Source organism: Lichenostomus cassidix, chromosome 2, assembly GCF_008360975.1.
Source record: "Lichenostomus cassidix isolate B80296 chromosome 2, HeHo_3.0, whole genome shotgun sequence".
NCBI lineage: Eukaryota > Metazoa > Chordata > Aves > Passeriformes > Meliphagidae > Lichenostomus > Lichenostomus cassidix.
The window spans coordinates 116,492,820-116,503,030 of NC_139482.1; positions in this window are offsets into that span (position 1 = coordinate 116,492,820).

Here is a 10,211-nt window from a genome sequence, read left to right on the forward strand (position 1 = left end):
CAAAGGAGCGGGGATGAGACCAAATTTCTCAATGTCTCTCCACAACTTTTGCTTTGGATTTAAAAGAAGAATGGTAACAAGCTTAAGGGAGGAGTGAAAAAAGACTTCAAAACTGGCATAACTCAGCATAACTCACACAGAAACACCTGCCTGAGCCTGTGGGAAGCCTGAGACCATGCCATAAAAGTGAAACAACAGAGAAAAAAAAGAATTTATTTCCTGAATCCCTTCTCTGAACAGCCAGTAGTGCAAATTACAGATGCCACAGTCAGCAAGATGCCCACACTGCCTCTGTGTGTGTATGGAAACCAGAAGCCTTTAATCACTATGGGGTTTATCCACATCACCTACTTGATGCAAATGCAGGTATCTAAACTGGAGGCATTCATTTTCCCCGATGGGCCACTATCTTTGTCAGGTGAGACTACAGCAAGTTCAGGCTGTGTGAAAATCATCACTTATCACAGCCTGAAAGGAGTGGATCCATACAGTGAAACAGCTGGAGCCAAGAGCATCCACACCAAAAGTTTTGGGGGCATTTCTTCAGTCAAGTCTCTAATCTTTGCTTGGGGTCTGAGGGCCTTTACAGCTGTAGCAGATAAGATGTGTTTGGAGTTCAACTGTCTTCTGCGCTTCTTGCATAAGGATTTCTTCCTCTTATCCTAAAGGAAACAATTTTGTATTCTCTGAGCCCACCCTGTGGTGCTTAGGTCATAATATCATTCTTGATTCAAACTAAAACACTAGAATAGAGGCTCCTGTCCTGCAGGCTGTCAGAAGGAGCAAACAAGAAAGTATTTTGACAAGACAAACACACTCTTTGGCTGTCAAACTTCATTCTTCTGAAGCATATATATGTCCATAAATAAATCAATCGGCTAATGCTGTGCCTGTCCTCACCTTTGTGATAGATGTGCAGGGGACTGAAAGAAGCGCGTTTCGTCCTGCGGGAAGCTTTTGACAGGCTGCCCACAGCCGAGCGCACGGAGCTCAGACACGGCGGACGATTCCCGAAATTCCCCCGGTGAAGGAATTGCCACGGAGGCGGCTCTGCCCGGTCCAATGGCGCCATCTGCTGACCGCCGCGCCCAACTGCACCCGCGGCACGGGGCACCCCAAAAACAGCCTCGGGGACGGAATGAGGGTAAAGACACAGAAAAAACTGAAAGGAAGGGCCCAGAAACACCCGGGGGCAAAGCTGGCCAGGCTCAGAACAATTACAAATCCCAAATCACAACTTTTGCAAGCTCAGTCTTCTCCAGTGGTGCTGGCGAAGGTAAGAGGGTATATGTTTATACAGCTCTGGTTAAGCCAGTCAGTCTCTCGCAGAGACAAACTGTCCAAGACAAGTTTTTGTACTGGAGTTCATGGATGCTTTTGCAGTTTTCTAAGTGATACAAACACCCAAATACTGTCAACCAAAATATCTAAAACTTATGATTGAAACGCCTGATATTAGCCTAAAAGGTATGTGACATTAATCAGGTGGGAAGGGTTGGTTAACAAGTCTGCCTTTTTACGTCTACAGGACTTACATTTTTAAGCCACAATTCAAACATTTATTTAAGTGAAATATTCTATATTCATGTATTCAAGTGACGTCAGATGCTGAGGCTTTTTAAAAGAAGAAAAAAATTCCTTCAAAATCACAAAGCCAGGAGTTTGTAATACTTCATTTGGCTCAAAAGACCAGGACTAGAGAAAACAAGTCAGCTTGCCCTTTTGCAGGAGTTTAAAATTATCCATCCATGGCCCTAAATATTCAAGAAAGCCTTTCAACTTGTTCTCCCATAAGTATCAAAATAGCTACACTTCACAGTAGTTTTTCAACAAAGTTTATAGCATTTCGTTATTTGTCTGACTGTCAGCACGCAATATTCGTCCAGCAGCAGGCAAATACATTAAGAGAAGAAAGCAAAATTAGAGAGTCATGGAAAACTGAGAACTCAGCAGCTGTTTCCCCTTGAATTATCTACTTAGGAGTCCCTTCTCTGCATGCTTGACATGGGAACAAAAGAGGCTGCCGTCCCTCCTCCCAGCCGTGGCTGACAACCTATGACAGACTATCTGGCAAGCTGCAGATCCATTACTGGCTTACTGGGAAGACCCAGGAGACATCCATGATGCCACTTTCAGGCACAGCCCTACACCTGCTAAAAGGCTGGATAATTCCCCATCGGGCTCTTTGGTGAAATGACCTCTTGGGGATTCTGTATGTTTTATTTAGTATTTTCACGTCAAGTTGCTTCAAGTGGCTGTACAAGGACATGAAGCATGTCTCTGTCCCTTGAGGGACACATCTCCTGAGATCATCACTCAGGGCCCTTCAAGCTGTCCTGTCTTTCACATACAGCTCATCTCTCATCTGGTTATGATGGATAAGCTCTTTTGGCACTTCCTTCATCTGATCTGGACAACCCTGGACTACGCATGAGTTAACTTCCTGAAGCTCTACATCCTGATTGACACTTTGTTGCATCAACTGGATCCTCTCCTCGAGATATGGAGGCCTTGTCACATGTTGACAGACCCCATTGTTCTACAGAATAAGCTGAATTTTTTTCTGAAAAAGATGTTTTGTCCCAGCCAATATAATTAACATGAGCAATGGTCTTTCTGAGCAAAAATCAAAGGTTTTCCAAAGTTGCAAAGACATCCAAAGTAATTTTGTGTTCTTAGTTTTGAAATTGGAAGAAGAGACTTTTACATGCATTGTTACTTTGTTGTTTGCAAGAACATTAAAAAAAAGTGGGCCAAGATCTAATCATTAAGGCTATTCAAGGATGACTATTCCCTTGAGAAGAAAAAGTAGGAAAAAATTCACCATTAGAAACCAGAGCAGATTACAGAGTTCACAGAAATCACCAATTATTCAACAACAGAGCCTAACTAGGAACAGTTTGCACTTTTAACCATCTGACAGGCCTGCATGCAGAAAATAAAGGCACATTTTGCATTGTATAGCTCACTTTGGCTTTGTATAGCTCAAATACTAGTAATGGTACTTGGCCTCTACAGCAGAAATGACATCGTTTGACTGGGAATATGAGTTGAAGGTACCTTTCCTGGCTGCCTAGAGAATAATCATGCTGGTCATGCAGAGAGTCAGGCACTGGACAGTGAAATAGCTTGCACAGAGCTTCCACCTGGCAAAGATGGGCTTCTGTCATATTCAGACTTGAAGACCAGATAGAATAGTATGTGATGCGCCAGGAAATAAGGATTCTTCTTCTGTTGATATATTTGCACCCAGAAGAGCACAAAAAAAGCAGACACAAGTCAAGTAACCTAAGCAGGCATCTTACACTAACAACGACCCAAGAGAGATACGCTCAGTTGAGGGGTTTTAGGTGCAGCCACACAATCACATGAAACAACTGCACATTAATGTTAGTCACCTGAGCTTTTTGGTACTACTGTCTTAAAGGGTTTCAACCTTGTTACCAGGGATACAGAAGGATAAGTATCTAGACCCAAGTTTCCAGAATTTTTTCTGATTTTGATTTGCGCCATTTTTAGATATTCCTATGTGGGGACCTGATAAGGTTGCAAATACTCAACAGAAAAAAAGACCTGAGTCCAAAACCTGACTGTGGATATATATACAGTCACAATCAGAGATTATTTAAATTGTTTGTTTCTACAATTACCTCAGCATAAAATTATGCTGTGAGGAACTGATGGCAAAGTTTAAACACCTTCAACACACAGTCCCAGCAAATGAACCCCCTTAAAACTTGTTCTACCCAATTCAAAGCAAATAATCCAAATCTACCGAATTTCTAGGAGCAAACAGGGAGGGCTGAAGTTCCCCTGTGGCTGGATGACCTACCATTCTCCTCTAATGATTCACCCCAGAGACATCTTGCCTTCTTTCTACCTTTCCTTTGTCTCTGTGTTCATGTTCAGATGAAATGTCAGTCTCCTGTTTTAAACCACACTTTATGCAAGATGAACCTTTCTGTTCACTACACAGCACTTGAAAGGACAGACTCTAAGAGGACTCCAGGTTCTCGTCCTAGATGCTCCCCCTTTGCCCCCCTCTTCCTTATTTAATCAAGTCTGTAAAAAGAAAGTTCACAATGTGATAACTATGTTCATTTTGGTCACACCCCACCCAACCATATGCTGTTGTTTTTTAGCACACATGGAATTTTTGCACGCTAGCAATATGTTGGAGCTTTTTGGGCTTTAAGTGCTGAAATTAAATTACTTCTGGTGTGAAAACTAAAACCACCTCCAGCAACATGCAAGAATTTCTGAAGTTGTTGCAGATTCCACAATATTTTGGGTGTGGAAGAGAGGAGGTGTACCTCTTCTTTCCTGCTTTCTTAAATCAGCTATACAACACAGAGATACTTCAGCTAACTTGCTTATAGGACACATCTATGTAGCACATTGCATTGTGGCAGGAGCATGGTGTAGCTTTGGGAAAAATTAGTTCTGTTGAAGGCAAGCAAAGACAAAGACAAAGCAGTAACATAGCAACATATAGCTCAAGATCGTTTGATTAAAACATACTAGCAGAAAACATGGACAGCTACAAGTTGTTTATTCAAATCTCCTGAATTCATTGTTTTGCATGAATAAGGTAATGCTTGATGAAAGCATAAAAAGAAAACCCAGAGGTTTCAGCAAATCAGCTGGAGTTTAAACGTATCCTTATATAATCCAAAGAAAGGAGAAGCAGAACTAGTACTGCAGTTCACTCCTTCAGACACCACATTTCCAGTATCAAAAATTATTAAGTTATTGCTTATTGTAAATTGGCTGCCATGTGGCTGCCATGTTTATCTTAAAGATATAAACTTCTCTTCAAACTTGGAATTCATAAAATTACATTTAAGTGTATTTTCAATGTATTTTGCACACATTGACAAGAGAAGAACCTGAATTATGGAGCAGCTTCTACTGGGCAGCCACACATAAAATATAGGTGACTATTCCACTTAAAATTTTTAAACAGACAGTTGTACCCTATTCAGATAACTTACTCTTTATAGCTCTAATTACACATATCTAAGAATTTTATAAGCTGTATTGTACTTATCCACCATGGTGATACATTTTACAAGTACTCTAGGACAGAAAAAAAAAGTGTTTCCAGTTTCTTGAGATAATTAAATCTGGACCAGTCTTTCCTCAAGATAAGGCACATTTTAGTAGGAGGCTGACACAGAGCTCAGCTTTTGAGACAGAAAAAACACACACAGAGAAAAAAATATTTTGTTTCACAAGGCTGCAGTTCCTCACTTTGAGTCCTCACTTTGAGTCCATCCATCTTGAGTTGCACAGGAGCATCCCCCTTCTGTCACCTTAACTCTTCCCTTTCATCATCCTCCATCTTTGATTCCCACCACCACCAAAACCAGCAGCTTGATGTTGCCACCAAAAGAGACTTGAAACCTTTCCCCAGCCTCTCCCACTGAAAACCAGCAAACCTACTTGCTAAATAATCCTGCTGGATAAAAGAAAACATATTTCATTCCCCTCTCTCAGTCCTCTCTGAACAATGAGCTGCTTTATGAAATATGGATTTCTACCTCAGTCAATGTAATATGGATTCCTCTCTTTTCCCTGCTTCTCTTTTTTGTCCTGCTGGATACACAAGACCTAACTTCTCTAGTTTCTGTCCCTTCACCATGTCAGACCCACAACAAGCTAAGGTGCTGCTTAATCTCTCATTTCCTTCGATTGGGATGGTCCCTATTGTCCCTTCGGTCAGTCCATTTCTCCTACACCATTTTAGCTTCATATACCTAAAAGTGTCTGGGATTTATAATATGTAGCAGTATTCTTGACCCAGCCAAAACCTGGAGTCCTGCTACACTGTCTTTCCAACATTCAGCAACAGCCTTTCTGACATCAGATATCACAGAACAGACCCACAGGCATTAGGACCAAGATTTCCATTCTGCTCACAAATGCAACAGAGCTCTCCTCAAAAGCCAGACAGATTGCAAGGAGTCAGAATCAGTGTGTTTACAAATTACCATCACTACATTGCTATTTATTTTAAAAAATTGTCTTCTTGTGTGGTTGGTGTTTTCTGCATTAATGATACACCATACTGTGAATAGAATATTTTTAAAATCAAAATTGGGAATCACCTTGAAATCATCCAAACAACAACAACAGACTGTTAAAAAATCCTAAAAGCCTGTATGTAGAACCAGGGTGTCTGTCTAAAGAGAGTTCAGTAAGCAACTATGCACAGACCTTAATCTTTGACACTGCTGGTATTATACCATGTAAAGAATCACCAACAAAGGAAAATTTTTCGTGGGAACTTCCAACAGGAATTCAAAACTGAATCTCATATTCACTACATGTGGATCTCTTTTGTCTTTCTACAAGATCAAGCACTGAAGCATTCCTTGACTGAACACTCTCAAAAAAGTATTTTAAATTGGTAATGCTTGCACTTCAATGGCAGTGGAATTAAGAAGTATTTCTAGCCACGTTTCCTGTTGTCACACTGAGTGAAAAAAATACAGAATCGTTTGCAGTTTGTAGACAAACCATGAACTGATAAAAAGAAAAAAAAATGGGGGGGAAAGTGTATCTTTTGGGACCTATTCAATGAAACTGCTTAGGGTAGCTAAGGGGAAGTATCATTTTCACGAGCTCTGAAAAATGCAATATGCTCCAGGTAAAACTTACATCACCCTGGGTGGAGTGTGATTTCTTTTTTAGGAAGGCAAATAAACACTTTCCTCCCCCAAAACAAACCTTAAATTAAAGCTTCTTCCCAGAAGCTCAGATATGCCTCGTTTAAGCTTTAACCACATACAGCTATGTGTTTTTTAGCCCAAAGACTCTCCCCAGCCTCTTCTGGTATTCCCCCAGCATCACAATCCAGCAAGCATCAGCTTGTGACTCAGGGCAGGTTGGTAGCACCTGCTCAGGAAGGTCAGGAAAACTGTGGTATCCTGTTCCGCTTCCAGGAAAACCCAAGCATGGGTCTGAAGTGTTTTGCAGACCCTGAAACATTATTTTATGGGATTCTAAATATAAATGTTTATTATGATTTGTGGTTTCAAACAAGCAGCATTCTGCACTGGCGTGCTGCAGAGCCAAAGGAAGGCCTACTGACGATATGGCATGGTATCTTTCCTCTATTTGAATGTTCAGAACTACCTTTGGACAATCAGACATAAGACTATATTTCCTAAATTTGCATAAAATGAGAATCACACAGATGGACAACACATGCTTCCCATAAGTCCAGTGTGAAAATTACTCTATCACTTGTCGTTGTACCCAATCTTTCCACATTTCTGGCGATTCACATCTTAAACAAACAAGAATTGTGACAAGCAAAACAGATGGTCTCTCCTCCTCCTTCCTAAAAAGTTCCAAAGGCACATTTCCCAAAATTCTTGCTTTATAATGGTGCTGTTCTACTTGTCACAGCAGTTTTGAAAGAAGTTTCAGTAATACACAAATAGCAGGCCTAAGCTTCTTTTACACCAAGGTCCTGGAAAACTTGCCCAGCAGTGCAAAGATCCACATAGGCAATAAGCTAAAGCCCACAGATCTTCTAGGTGAATTTAAAGAGATGACAGTCAAGCTGTTTAAAACAGGCTTGCTATTCAAAGGCTAAAAGGCAGATTCTGTTTCCTCCTCCATTTATAAATGAGACTGTTAATTGGTGCTTGGCCTCAGATCATTATTCAGCATGTGGGAGCTTTATCAAACCTACATATTTGTGAAGGAAAAAATGTCCTGTAACAAAGGGCACTCCTAATCAGTGGCACAGGAGCCTCTTCATTGTGGACATTCACAATGGATATACATTCAAGAATGCCTGTGCCTCCCATTGTGGCCTCCCAGCATAGCAACATTCTCATTTCCAGAAGTGTAATTACTCCACAAAACTGAAAGGCAGCTATGCACAACCTTTGCCTTTCAACAAATACCTCATAGTGGAAGACTGAAGACAAAAAGCAAGGAGATTCCTGGGAACACCTGTGCCATTTGCCATATTATCTCAGAGTGACCAAAACTGCAGATGAAAGAGCATCCTCCCTAACTGCAAAAGCTCCACATCCTTCCCTATAAGTGCACAGGAATCTGCCTGGCTTGAGGGACCCCAGGACATTGCACAGAGAAAGAACAGCATAGGCCAAGTCCTTTAAAACTAATCGCCACAGTCTGGCAAATTTTTGGCATGCAGCCACTCCCAGCAGCCATTCAAAAATGCCAGGTGGCTCCATCTTGCCAGCAAGATAATTTGGCAGAGATTTTGCAATGAAGCAATTCAAAGTGAAAATCATCTGCCCTTTCCAAACAGAACTGTCTCAAACACTTGATTAGATTTCAATCCAAAATAGATATTTTTCTGTTCAAATTAACTTACTGCAAGATAAGCCCTTTTTGTCCTGATCTGTCTGGCTGCTTGTGCCTCATAACAGACAGTGATATTTCTGCATGTTACCTTTGCTTAAGAGTGGGCTCTATTATGGAAACTGGCAGGATGCATTTTGTGCTCTAAGTAGGAATTTCATGTTAATAAAAACTCTTGTGAGCCACAATGCACATCTGCCTGCAGGTTCTTGCCCCATAGTATCTCACCTTCAGCTGCAAGACTTACTAGGAGAAATAAAATAATCATGGCTGCTAGGTGTGAGAAGAGGTAGCAGAGAGGCTGTTAAGAAATTTTTTTTTGTTTCTAAAATATTGAATAGTCAAAACTGGACCTGAGCTAATTATATAAATTTTCTGATTTCAGAAAGAATTCCACCTTTGAGACTGCTCTAAGATATTATTTATATGGGGTTAAGCATTAAATAATTTTATTCCCAAGTTAAAGAGAACTTTTTGATTTTTTTTTATATCACAAAGAATTTAAAAGTTTAAATAAACAAGATCCAAGCACATTTTAATTGACTTGATGCTAACTACCTTTGTTTGTTTTTCTGGAGGAAATTTTGGCATTCCATAATACCTAAGTATCAGAGATTTACATGGATTTTACCATGCCACAAATCAAAATGTATAACTGGCTCAACACCATTGCCATGGTTTTCACAATTACTGCAATACTAAAGAAACATCCTCATAGGTATAAAGACCAGTAGGGAGCTCTCTAGGCTTGTCCTCTTGTAAAGTTTTTTCCTAGTCATTCATCGTCCAAAGTCATCTGTGCTTTAGATGTAGCAATTTTCATCCATTTTGACTTGCGCTTTTCAAGGAGAAGTGTTAACTTCTGTCAAGCCTCCAGGCAATAAAGCTGCCTTTTTAAGCTCTCCTTTGAGATCTCTTCAAAATAGTCCATTGAGACCAACAGTGTCCCGTCTAAATTGATTAGAGCTTGTTGTGTTCACTGTTTCAACTATTTGCCTTCCTGTCTCCCAAGAGCTACCTCTGCTTGCAGACCCAGACCAACCTGCAGAGAGCAGCAGAACTTCTAGCCAGATGTGATAAGGTATGGAGGAGCAAGGGAAGGAGATCCTCTCTACCACCTGTTTAAGTGTGCCACCCTCTGGACGGTGGCCTTAATTGCCTTTTTCAGACCACCAAAACCATGAGATAAATAAAGCTCAGTGGGATCCAGCAAGTTGCAGACTCCAACCAAAAGCCACCTGCATCTGTGTAATACTGAGTCATGCTTAGTCCAACCAGGAGCAAAATGCAAATTTCCTAGTATTATCTATATATTCCATTCTGAAAATACACTGGATTCTGTGGACATCAAGCGTTTCAGTTCATTTTCAGACATTAAAAGTCTATATAATCTGCTTTTACCTTTGGACAACTTGTTTGTACCTGTTTCAATCAGAGACGTGAACTGCAGCACCACCCAAGTCAGAAGTGCCAGCTGACAAGGCTTTCATCATTAAGGCCCTGTTCCTGTCTAATTAAATTTTCTGTTAATTTTTCCATTCATTGTAACGTTTACATTTTGCCTCAGCTCCCCTCTTTTTCTTGAGGAGAAAATTGATACATATTGCTGTGTGACAGAAGGTCAGTCTCCCTGAGGGTTCTGCACAGGGCATTTTGACCTCTACCTTGCACTATGCAGGAACCTTTTACAAAGAGTACCAAGGCAAAATGTGAACTGTCTGGTAGAGCAGGAGGCCACAAAATCACCTGAATGAAGTGAGCACATTGAGCCTCCAGGTGGGCAGCAGATGACAAATGTCTCCTCACCAGGGGGACAAACCTGTCGTAGCACTTCATTCTGTCCTCTCCTACTACCTTGAAGC